Genomic DNA, 9,020 nt, shown 5'->3' with positions numbered 1-9,020 from the left:
ATGGAGCGGTCTAATCTTGACACGTTTAATTTGTGCCGCACCTATTTTTTTGCTTGCCTTTCTTGCCAAAAAGATTTTTTTTGTTTCATTCTTGCTCCTGTATAGCTTGCAGCTTGATATCTAAACCGATGAGGCTCATCTCCCATGATCTGAGCCCAGCCTTGCTGTTATCTGCACTGGTATACTGTAAGTCAAAATCCTGACAACACTTTAATTGTAACTTTTCATGCACTTTCAGACAGTGCATGAAAATGTCAGAAAGTTAAGAGCTCAACAAGCTAAGCTGCAAGACTTTACTTTGACAGTATCCTTGGGATCTCATGGAAACACATCAGCTCTGAGAGTAAGAGTGCTGTTCGATCTGATGAACGTCACATGGTATCGCAGATCTTTTGTTCCACCGAAAAGACTATTCATGACATAATGAGTTTAACAAGGATGTCTGTTCCATCTCTTCATATTCTGTGATCCTCATGAATATTCATTTCCTGTGAGGACACGAGCTGAACGAGGTGACAGCGGCTGCTCGCTTTCATCTTCTCATTAAGCTATAGTGGTATCTGCTTCCCTTAACTATTTCCTCTTCTCTCTCTCATGGATTAATCACTTCTTTATTATTATTGTGTTGCTCCTTTTCTCAATTTTCTTTCCTTGTGTTATGAGAATGACAGAGATCTTCTTCAGCAATATTAAACCTGTGCAATGAGACAGTTAATAAGTATGACTGTTATTAATCTAACTTGTTAGGGATGGTGGCCATTTCATCTGTAGAAATCCAACTGTAATTGCTCTATTAAAATTCTGCAGTCGGAACACATCAGGCAGTATTTTATTGTAATTACATTATAAACGCAGAAAAAGTGTGGCACAGCAGATTTTTAATTTACTGTGATGTCTTTCCACTGGTCGAGAGATAATGATTGACAGTCCGACTTGTACAGACCCATCATCTCCAAGTGCAATGCGGCAGTGGATTAAAAGGTATTACTTTTATGACTCCCTCAAACATGAGGTGAATGTTTGATGTCATTTACTGCTTTCAAAATCTCAGTTCTCGTTTAGGCTCTGATTTGATTTGTCTTTGTTCCACTTTGTTTCTAATATTACCAGAGCTTTGTTAATGACTGAAATTTGAGAGAAGAAGTCCTATGATGTGGTCCCTTCATCCTCCCTGTTAGATTTGGGCATGTAGAAGGAGCGGAACACGGAGCAACGAGCGGCATGTGGGGGGAGAGCGGAGCAGCGGAAGAGAGCCGTCCTGATCACTAACAATTAAGAGTAATTAAGCGTAAATTGGACAGTAAAGTAACACAATTTTTTTCATCATAACACACCTTTTATTTTAATAAAACAGCTGCATACAGTGTGATATTTTTCCTCATAGATTTCCTCAAATCACTCGCACTTAACTCTTTGAGTGCCAGCCCTTTTATAAAATCAGGGTATATACAGGAATCTTGAAGTTAATTCTAATACCTTTTTAAGACTTTTTCAAGACCTTATCAATATTTTTTAACACCTCACCGCCACTTCAAGCTGTAACCATTTACATCAGTGACACTTTAAACTTAACAGTTTTAGTTTGTGATTAAGACTCTAGACCACTATGATACAACAGAAATCAAAATAGGCTGGGATAAGAAATCAAAGGCAAATTTTATCAAAAAAGAAATACTGCTCAACTCCCCAAAAACAAAAACTACAATCACGACAGTCATGACATGAGCCTCAGCTCGTTTGATTTTGTTTCTAGTAACTTAGGGCTGTAGCCGATATCCGAGTAGTCGAGTACTCGCTCGACTTGGGCGGCATCCGAGTGCCATTTCCCTACTCTGATTCCATCAAAATTTAAGACTTTATAAAGTCGTGAAAAGACTTTTTAATACTTTTTAAGGGTCTTAATTTTCCCAAAATTGATTTATCACCTTTTAATACTTTTCAAGACCCCGCGGATACCCTGAAAATGGTCAGTGCCATGTGCCAGCGTTTCGGGGCATTTTGAGTAGTATTTAAGACCAAGAGAATATTTTGTATTATGACTCTGAAAACACAAAATAGCTCAAAGGAAAGAGGAGACTCTCTATTTAACTAGGGAAAAAAACATTTGTTTGTACCTTGTTCCATTCTTGATTTATCTTAAGTTGAATAGAGCCTGGTTGCACCAAAAAGACCACTGTTTTTCTAGAAAGCTGAGAAAAATGCATTTTTGTGAAAAAAAAATAGTGATTTATCCGTTTTAATTTTGGCTTCAAAAACATGTAAGACATCTGAAAATTTAATTTCACATGTTTTTTCATTGTACAAAAAAAAAAAAAAAACTAAAATACAACAAGTAGGAGTCTTACTCTGCAGAGTGATGCCTGCTCTCCTACTCCTCCTGCAGTTGCTGCCCCCTCACCCTCTCCTCCCCCCGCCCCTCCCCTCCTTCTCCTCCTGCTGCTTCCCCTCGTCTCTGAAGTAGGGAGGGAGACGTCGTGGCGTCTTCAGCCTCTCTGCTGGACGCGGCCGCGGCAGCGACGCACCGCGCTGATCTCTCGGTTCGTCGTCACGACGTTGGTTTACAGCAACTGGTGAAACTGACTCCGCGATCCGCTTTCGCTTCGGCAATCGGCATTTCGGTGCTGATCATCTAGATCAGTTTACCTTTCCTGCCTCCTCCGATCACTTCATGCTGGAGCTATGCTAATAGCATCCGTGGCTAAGCTTTCCTCCAGCTCCACGTTACACTTGTTCCAGGCTCTGCCTGTCGTTTTTCTCTAGAAATAGAAACTTTTCCCAACTTTTTTATCTCTGTACCGATCGCACTCGTCTTCTCCTTCCTCTTCACTTCTTGCTCTGATCTACAGTCTTCTTCGTTCTACACATCCCAGAAGCCCCAAAATTACTCACAGTGTGCGCAACAGCGTCCCCATTTACCAGCCGCAGAAAACTGCATTTGACGTATATATACGTCAATGGCACTCAAGCGTTGGATTTTGATTGACGTATATATACGTCAATGGCACTCAATGAGTTAAAAGAGCAAAAAAACAAAAAAGCGACCGACGACAGTGCGCTCCAGCGCCCGAGCTGTGAGCGGGTGGGGGTGGGGGGGGTGAGTATCCGAGTAGGTGAAACAGTACTCGGATGCCGCCCAAGCCGGGCGAGTACTCGGGTACTCGGATATTGCACGTGATTAACTGTTTTACCATTAAAGCAGAAGTAAGTGGTCCGGTCGTTTTCGCTAATGCTGCGTTCCAGGCAGGCTTTTGAAATTGTAAATTACAGCTTCAAGTCACAACTTACGACTTTGTAGCGTTTCAGGCAACCCACTCGTGTTTTTCCGACCTGTTTTACCGGTGAAAGTCACTATAACGGCCACTCGTAACTTCCGACCGGTGAACTCGTACCAGATCGAACTGGTACCACTTCACGGTCGGAAAAATACGAGTTTCCTTGAACGCACCATAACAGTCCTCGTCGCTACGTCACCACATTCACGGCGTTCCTTGGCTGCACACACAACCCTGCACGCCGTTCTCTCTCCTCATTGGATAAAAACTGTAGGATACGATAAATGTTTTCTCTTCGGCTCAGAGCAGAGCAGAGGGACTGACAGACCCGTGTTTCAGTCCAAACACTCTATGTAAGTGATTGCTGTCGGAAGATATAACTATTTAAGACTTATATTAACACAAATATATCACTTACTTCTGCTTTAACCGATAACAAGAACTTTGACCGATTAATACTATCGGTTAACTTTTTTTTAATTAGCTCGTTATGTCATCAACTCATTGGGGCGTGTCAACACGTGCAGACTTCCACGTGCCTTCAGTCATATTTCGCAGCAAAAAGTTACACAGGAGGACTGACAGTATGAACCAGTTGTGCAGCGCAGTCCCCTGAGGGAAGATCAGACAATAAATGTAGTCCTCACAGACATAGATGTGCATCATCTGTAACAACAGTGCTGCAAAAAAAAAAAAAGGACGTTGCTGTGCTCTTCAGTGGTTCATCTGCAGCTCCATAGAGGAGCTCTGCTGTTCCTCTCTCTTCACCCTGGTGTTTGGCTGCACTTCGTATAAAAACAGTTCAGCATTGGAAGATCTAACCTCCATCTGAGACAGAGCACAGTGGATCTGGCGCTGATCAGCTGTTGCAGGTGTGTGTATTTTATAACAGCAAAAGAGAAAAAAAAGAAAACTCTCCTCAAGCGTTTTAATCTTATTGGTTAACGGTTAATAATCGGTTAACGAGCGTTGGTTATCGGTCATAAAAAAATGTGCATCGCCAATACAAAGTGCAGCCAAACAACAGGCTAAAGAGAGAGGAACAGCAGAGCGCACCTCTAACAACTCATCTGCAGGTGAGCTGGCTGGAGAGTGCAGTGCCATCCTTTTTTTCTTTTTGATGAGGCAAGTTTGTCGTCTGACTGTCTTTCACGTGGACAACTCTTTTAAACAGTTTGCAAATCGGCTGCGCGGTATTTATTGTGCATCGCATTGTGTCACTGTCAGTTTGAAATTAGAGAAAACTTACTGAAAAGTTACACTTTTACTGTTGTCTTTTTTGGATTGCAGTCCCAGGAGGGGAAAATTAACAAAACAAAATGTAAAAACCAACACAAACAGCAGAAAGTATGGAGTGCATGCATTATGGCTTGATGGAAGGTGTGAGCACACACCAGACCAGATCATACAAACAACGCACAGATAAACACCTCTGAAGCTGAAACGTGCCGATTACAGCTTCTCGGGAAAGTTTACGTGTGTTGATGCTGGGAAATGGCAAAGTGGCAGGTAATGGACACCAGTGAAACACTGAAGCATGCGCACACATTTCAAACAGTGGGTGTAGATGCTTTAATGCATGTTTTATGCTCAAATGTACAGACGTAGCTTACCACCACCAGTGTGAAAGTGGTATGAATGAATAATGGTTTCTGTAGCACTTTGGGTACCATGAAAAGCGCTATACAGATCCAAACCCGTATTATTATTATTATTATTATTATTATTATTATTATTATTACTATTATTATCATCATCATCATCATTACTACTAATGCCCTCGCAAGTCTGAATCGTTTTCAGAAATGTTATTAGATGGTGGAACAGTTCTACATGATACCACAACACCACGTCTCCCTCCTCTCTGATGGTTAGCGTTTAACAAGACCTCCACCAGCCATAAACGCTTCTGTTTCATTTCCACATCATTTCTGTTGTCATGAGGGGAAATACTGTGTACTTTCACAAAGTCATATTCACAGACATGCAGTCACAGTCCTAGACACTTACATACAACAACAACCACACAAACAGCCTCCCTCCCGGCTGGATTACTGGCTGGCTTATAATGCAAGCCGCTGATTTATGGTGTAATCTAGTTGAGGGAGGGAAGGCTGGGGAGGGCTGCTCATACTAAGAGGCAGAGAGACCAACACCGACCTTTGGTGTCCTGCTCGGCTCGTCAGTAAACTCTGAGTGCTGTGAGCGAGAGAGGACGATGTTTCATTAGAATGAAAAGAGCCGGCAAAAGACAAAATGTGGACTGATTTAATTCACTACCTGGTTAGAATGATGATGTGGTAATGGTGGAGTTGTCTCCTCTTTAGTCAAAAACTGAGTCTAATTATCCTGTTATCAACAGAAGATCCAAACAGAACCACTTGGAAACATAATGAATTGCATGGTTCAATCTGTCATTGTGAGATTTTCTGTGAACAATTTCTATGTTTTCCTTGATGTTTGAGTGTTGACCACAGTGTGTGTAGCTGTTCCAAATGGCCACGTCTGAAGTCATGGTGAAAGCCTGACACGCAATGTGCATTCAAATAAAGCCTCGCTCTTCCCGCAAATCCACATACGCACACAACACACGCAACACAAAAAGTGACAGTGATGGTGGTCGTATTGAGAAGAAAAAGGAGGCTTAAGAGATTCAAGTGTGAGTGACAGGGTTTCAGTTGCTGATTGAATATCTGACCAGCCCCACAGATGAAGGGTGATCATTTTAGCCTGATGGTACTAGTGGAAAACAGGTTTAAGGCCCCATATTATGTAAAGGTAGATTTCCATCTCTTTTTCTCATTATGACAGTTCTGTATCAATACTGTCAAAGTACTTATGAGCTATCAACTGAATTCTACCATTTCAAACTTCTAAACACAGCGACAAAGGGAGGACAGCGAATTATTATAATCCTGCCTTAAGTGGCCAAAACAAAAGGGGAGACATAACACTGTAAAGAGTTAGGAAATATTTTCCTTATCTGAATGTTTCCAAAGTAAATTTTCAGAACATGAAGAGTGGAAATTAGTCGTCAGCAGCATTGTTGCCGTTGTATGGTGCAAATATTAACATAAGGATCAAACGAAGGTAAAATAATCCAAATCCAAGAAGTAGGGCTGTCACTTTTTATTCGACATTCGAATATTCGTTCGAATGTGGGGGGAAAAGTTCGTATTCGAGCAGTAATGACCTGCTCGATATGCAGGCTGCAGCAAAGATACTATTTACCGTCTTTGGCTGCAGTGCCCGGTGCCTGCATAGCGCTGCGGAAGGGCCGCGAACAGCCGAGAAGCGGAGCCAGTTTACTTTCTGTGCCCATATTAACCGCTGGTGTGGTGTCGCGGCGTGCACCTCCGCGGCCGGCTCGCGGCGTGCAGCGCCTGGTCTATTTTGTGTGAGAGAGAGCCGCGAGCAATCGCGTGAAGCTGGGCAGGAAGTCAAACATGAAACAACGAGAGTATCCGGTCAATTTTCAAAATAAAACACCGCGACTGTGTGTGCTGTGGCGGTGGCGGCGGCAGCGCGGGGGAGTTGGGGGGGGGGATAATATTCGAATATATCCGAACGAATTACGGGTCATTCAATAATCGTTCGAACCTCATTTTTCTAAAAACTGACAGCCCTACCAAGAAGTCCTGCTACACACCAGGTAGCCACAGGTGTTGCAGATCTACATGTCAGTCTCTGACAGACAGAGACTGTGTGGGACAACCAAACCATGAGGATGCCCGGGGTCCTTACAATATGTCATACTGCCTGCTGCAATCGTCACTTCTAGAAAATACACAAAGTGATTTAGGATAACAAATACTATGATATTAATGTAACGGCTGAAGTATCAGATTTGTGCACAACACTGATCAGTCAGTGTTGATTTGGACAAAATTCTGGAAAAGCAGGACACTTCTTATATGAGACTGAGCTCACTAAAACTCAAGCTGATATTTAAGGTTACATTTCCATGTTATACAAAGTCTTCAGAAAGCAGATTCAAGCACACACAGTTTACCTACAGCCACTGTGGCTGCAGAATAAGGGCGACTTGATACAATTATGCAAATAGCAGGCTGTATAATGGATACCACTTTGTAAAGTACCATCTTCAGATGTTACGCTCAGATCGTCCTAACTTAAACTGCTCAGTGCTTCACACCGACACAGCAAGAAGAATCTATAATTTATCGGTGGCTTAGAAGTAATGCAATTAGCTATTTTGAAAGTGTGAATTACTATTCTTCCCTCTTCTCTCTGCAGGAGTGTGTTCTGAAACTCTCCATATACTCTGCTGTTTTTTTCTACCTGTCCTTCATCTGCCCTCACACCAGTCTGAGACAGTCGCTCCGTCTTGGCCTACATACTCCAAATCTGAGCCTGTCTTAGCCCGCCTGTCGGTTAAGTCCAAAGCCTGTGTCTGAATCTGTGTCTAACTCTGAGTCTGATCTTATCTCTCTGTTTGAACCTACTCTCTCTGAGCTGCTATGAGCAGCTCCAACTACCTCCCAACTCCTGGCCTGTGCCCTGTTTCTCGCTCTGACCTGCCTGCCTGCAGATTTTTTGGATACATTTACTCGCTCTTTCTTCTAGTCTGCCAGGTGAAGCCCCACAGTTTCTGTTTTTAGGTCCTCGTATCTGCAGCCAATACCCTGAACTCTGCAACAGAGAACTGCAAACAGGACAAACTTTATGAATCTCAAACTCCCAAAACTCCTGCAGTCAGCAGCTTATGCAGTGCTCATTAAAACCTGTTTGTGATGTTTTAAAGAGGAGACAAGAGAGGGGAAAATGATCTGATGTTGATCATTTCTGTTTTGCTCTTGACATTTGATGCACACTTCCTCCGACACCAAACCTTCATTTCAGTAAACAGGACAAATCTGAGGCATCTTAATTAGTAGAGATGGGACGGGTTGCTCATGCTGCTGAGGGGTATGTTTGATATATTTAAAAGTCAGAAGTGGGTCAGCCAACAACCTGATGAGATCTGTTGCTGTGGGTCTGCTGACAGGTGAGTATTTTGAGTACAGTGCGGTCCCCATGCGGAGCTGGACTGAAACAGGTGTACCTTAAAGCTTGGCAACTGTGTATGGAGTCAAAACAACTGTAACCTAACTCTAGGTGTGGGAGCCCCAGTGTCTGAGTTATGATAAAATACATCCTATAATTGGTTCCTACCAGCCTCCTTGGAGCTGCAGAGGTCAGTGTCCAGATGAGAAGAAGCGACGACAATCCAGCCAGAGGAGGCAGCTCCACATCGTCCATACAAAACACCAGGCTGCACACAAATGTGTACAAGAGTTATTAAACAGTCAAAAAAATATATTTAAACAATTTTAATGAGCATCTCCAGAACTTCACAACCATTAATACTCCCCAGCTCACACATACAGAGTACTGTAGTTGCACACAATCGATCCAGACAAAAAGAAATCACTTTACAAAGTTCAACACAGCAGCTGGGCGGCTAATTAGCTGTTTACAAATGACACAATACACATTAGGCTGCATACCGCGCTAAGGTTAACTAGCTAGCTCGAACTTCTCTGCTAGCTCTCACCTGTTAGCTTCTCTTCCAACCATTATTTTACATTTAGCTGCTTCTTTCCCTCGTGACAACAGTGGCTTCACTCTGCTTCGTTGGTCATCACGTCCTGATAGAAATGACTGCTCTTCCTTCACTGACAGTCACGCCTGACAGTTTACCTGGCTTGTCACAGTCACACACCTGACCACGCTATAATCTAAATT

This window comes from Trachurus japonicus, chromosome 14, assembly GCF_045865225.1.
Source record: "Trachurus japonicus isolate A0001 chromosome 14, Traja_1.0".
NCBI classification, from domain to species: domain Eukaryota; kingdom Metazoa; phylum Chordata; class Actinopteri; order Carangiformes; family Carangidae; genus Trachurus; species Trachurus japonicus.
Note: the sequence above shows the minus strand (reverse complement) of the source record.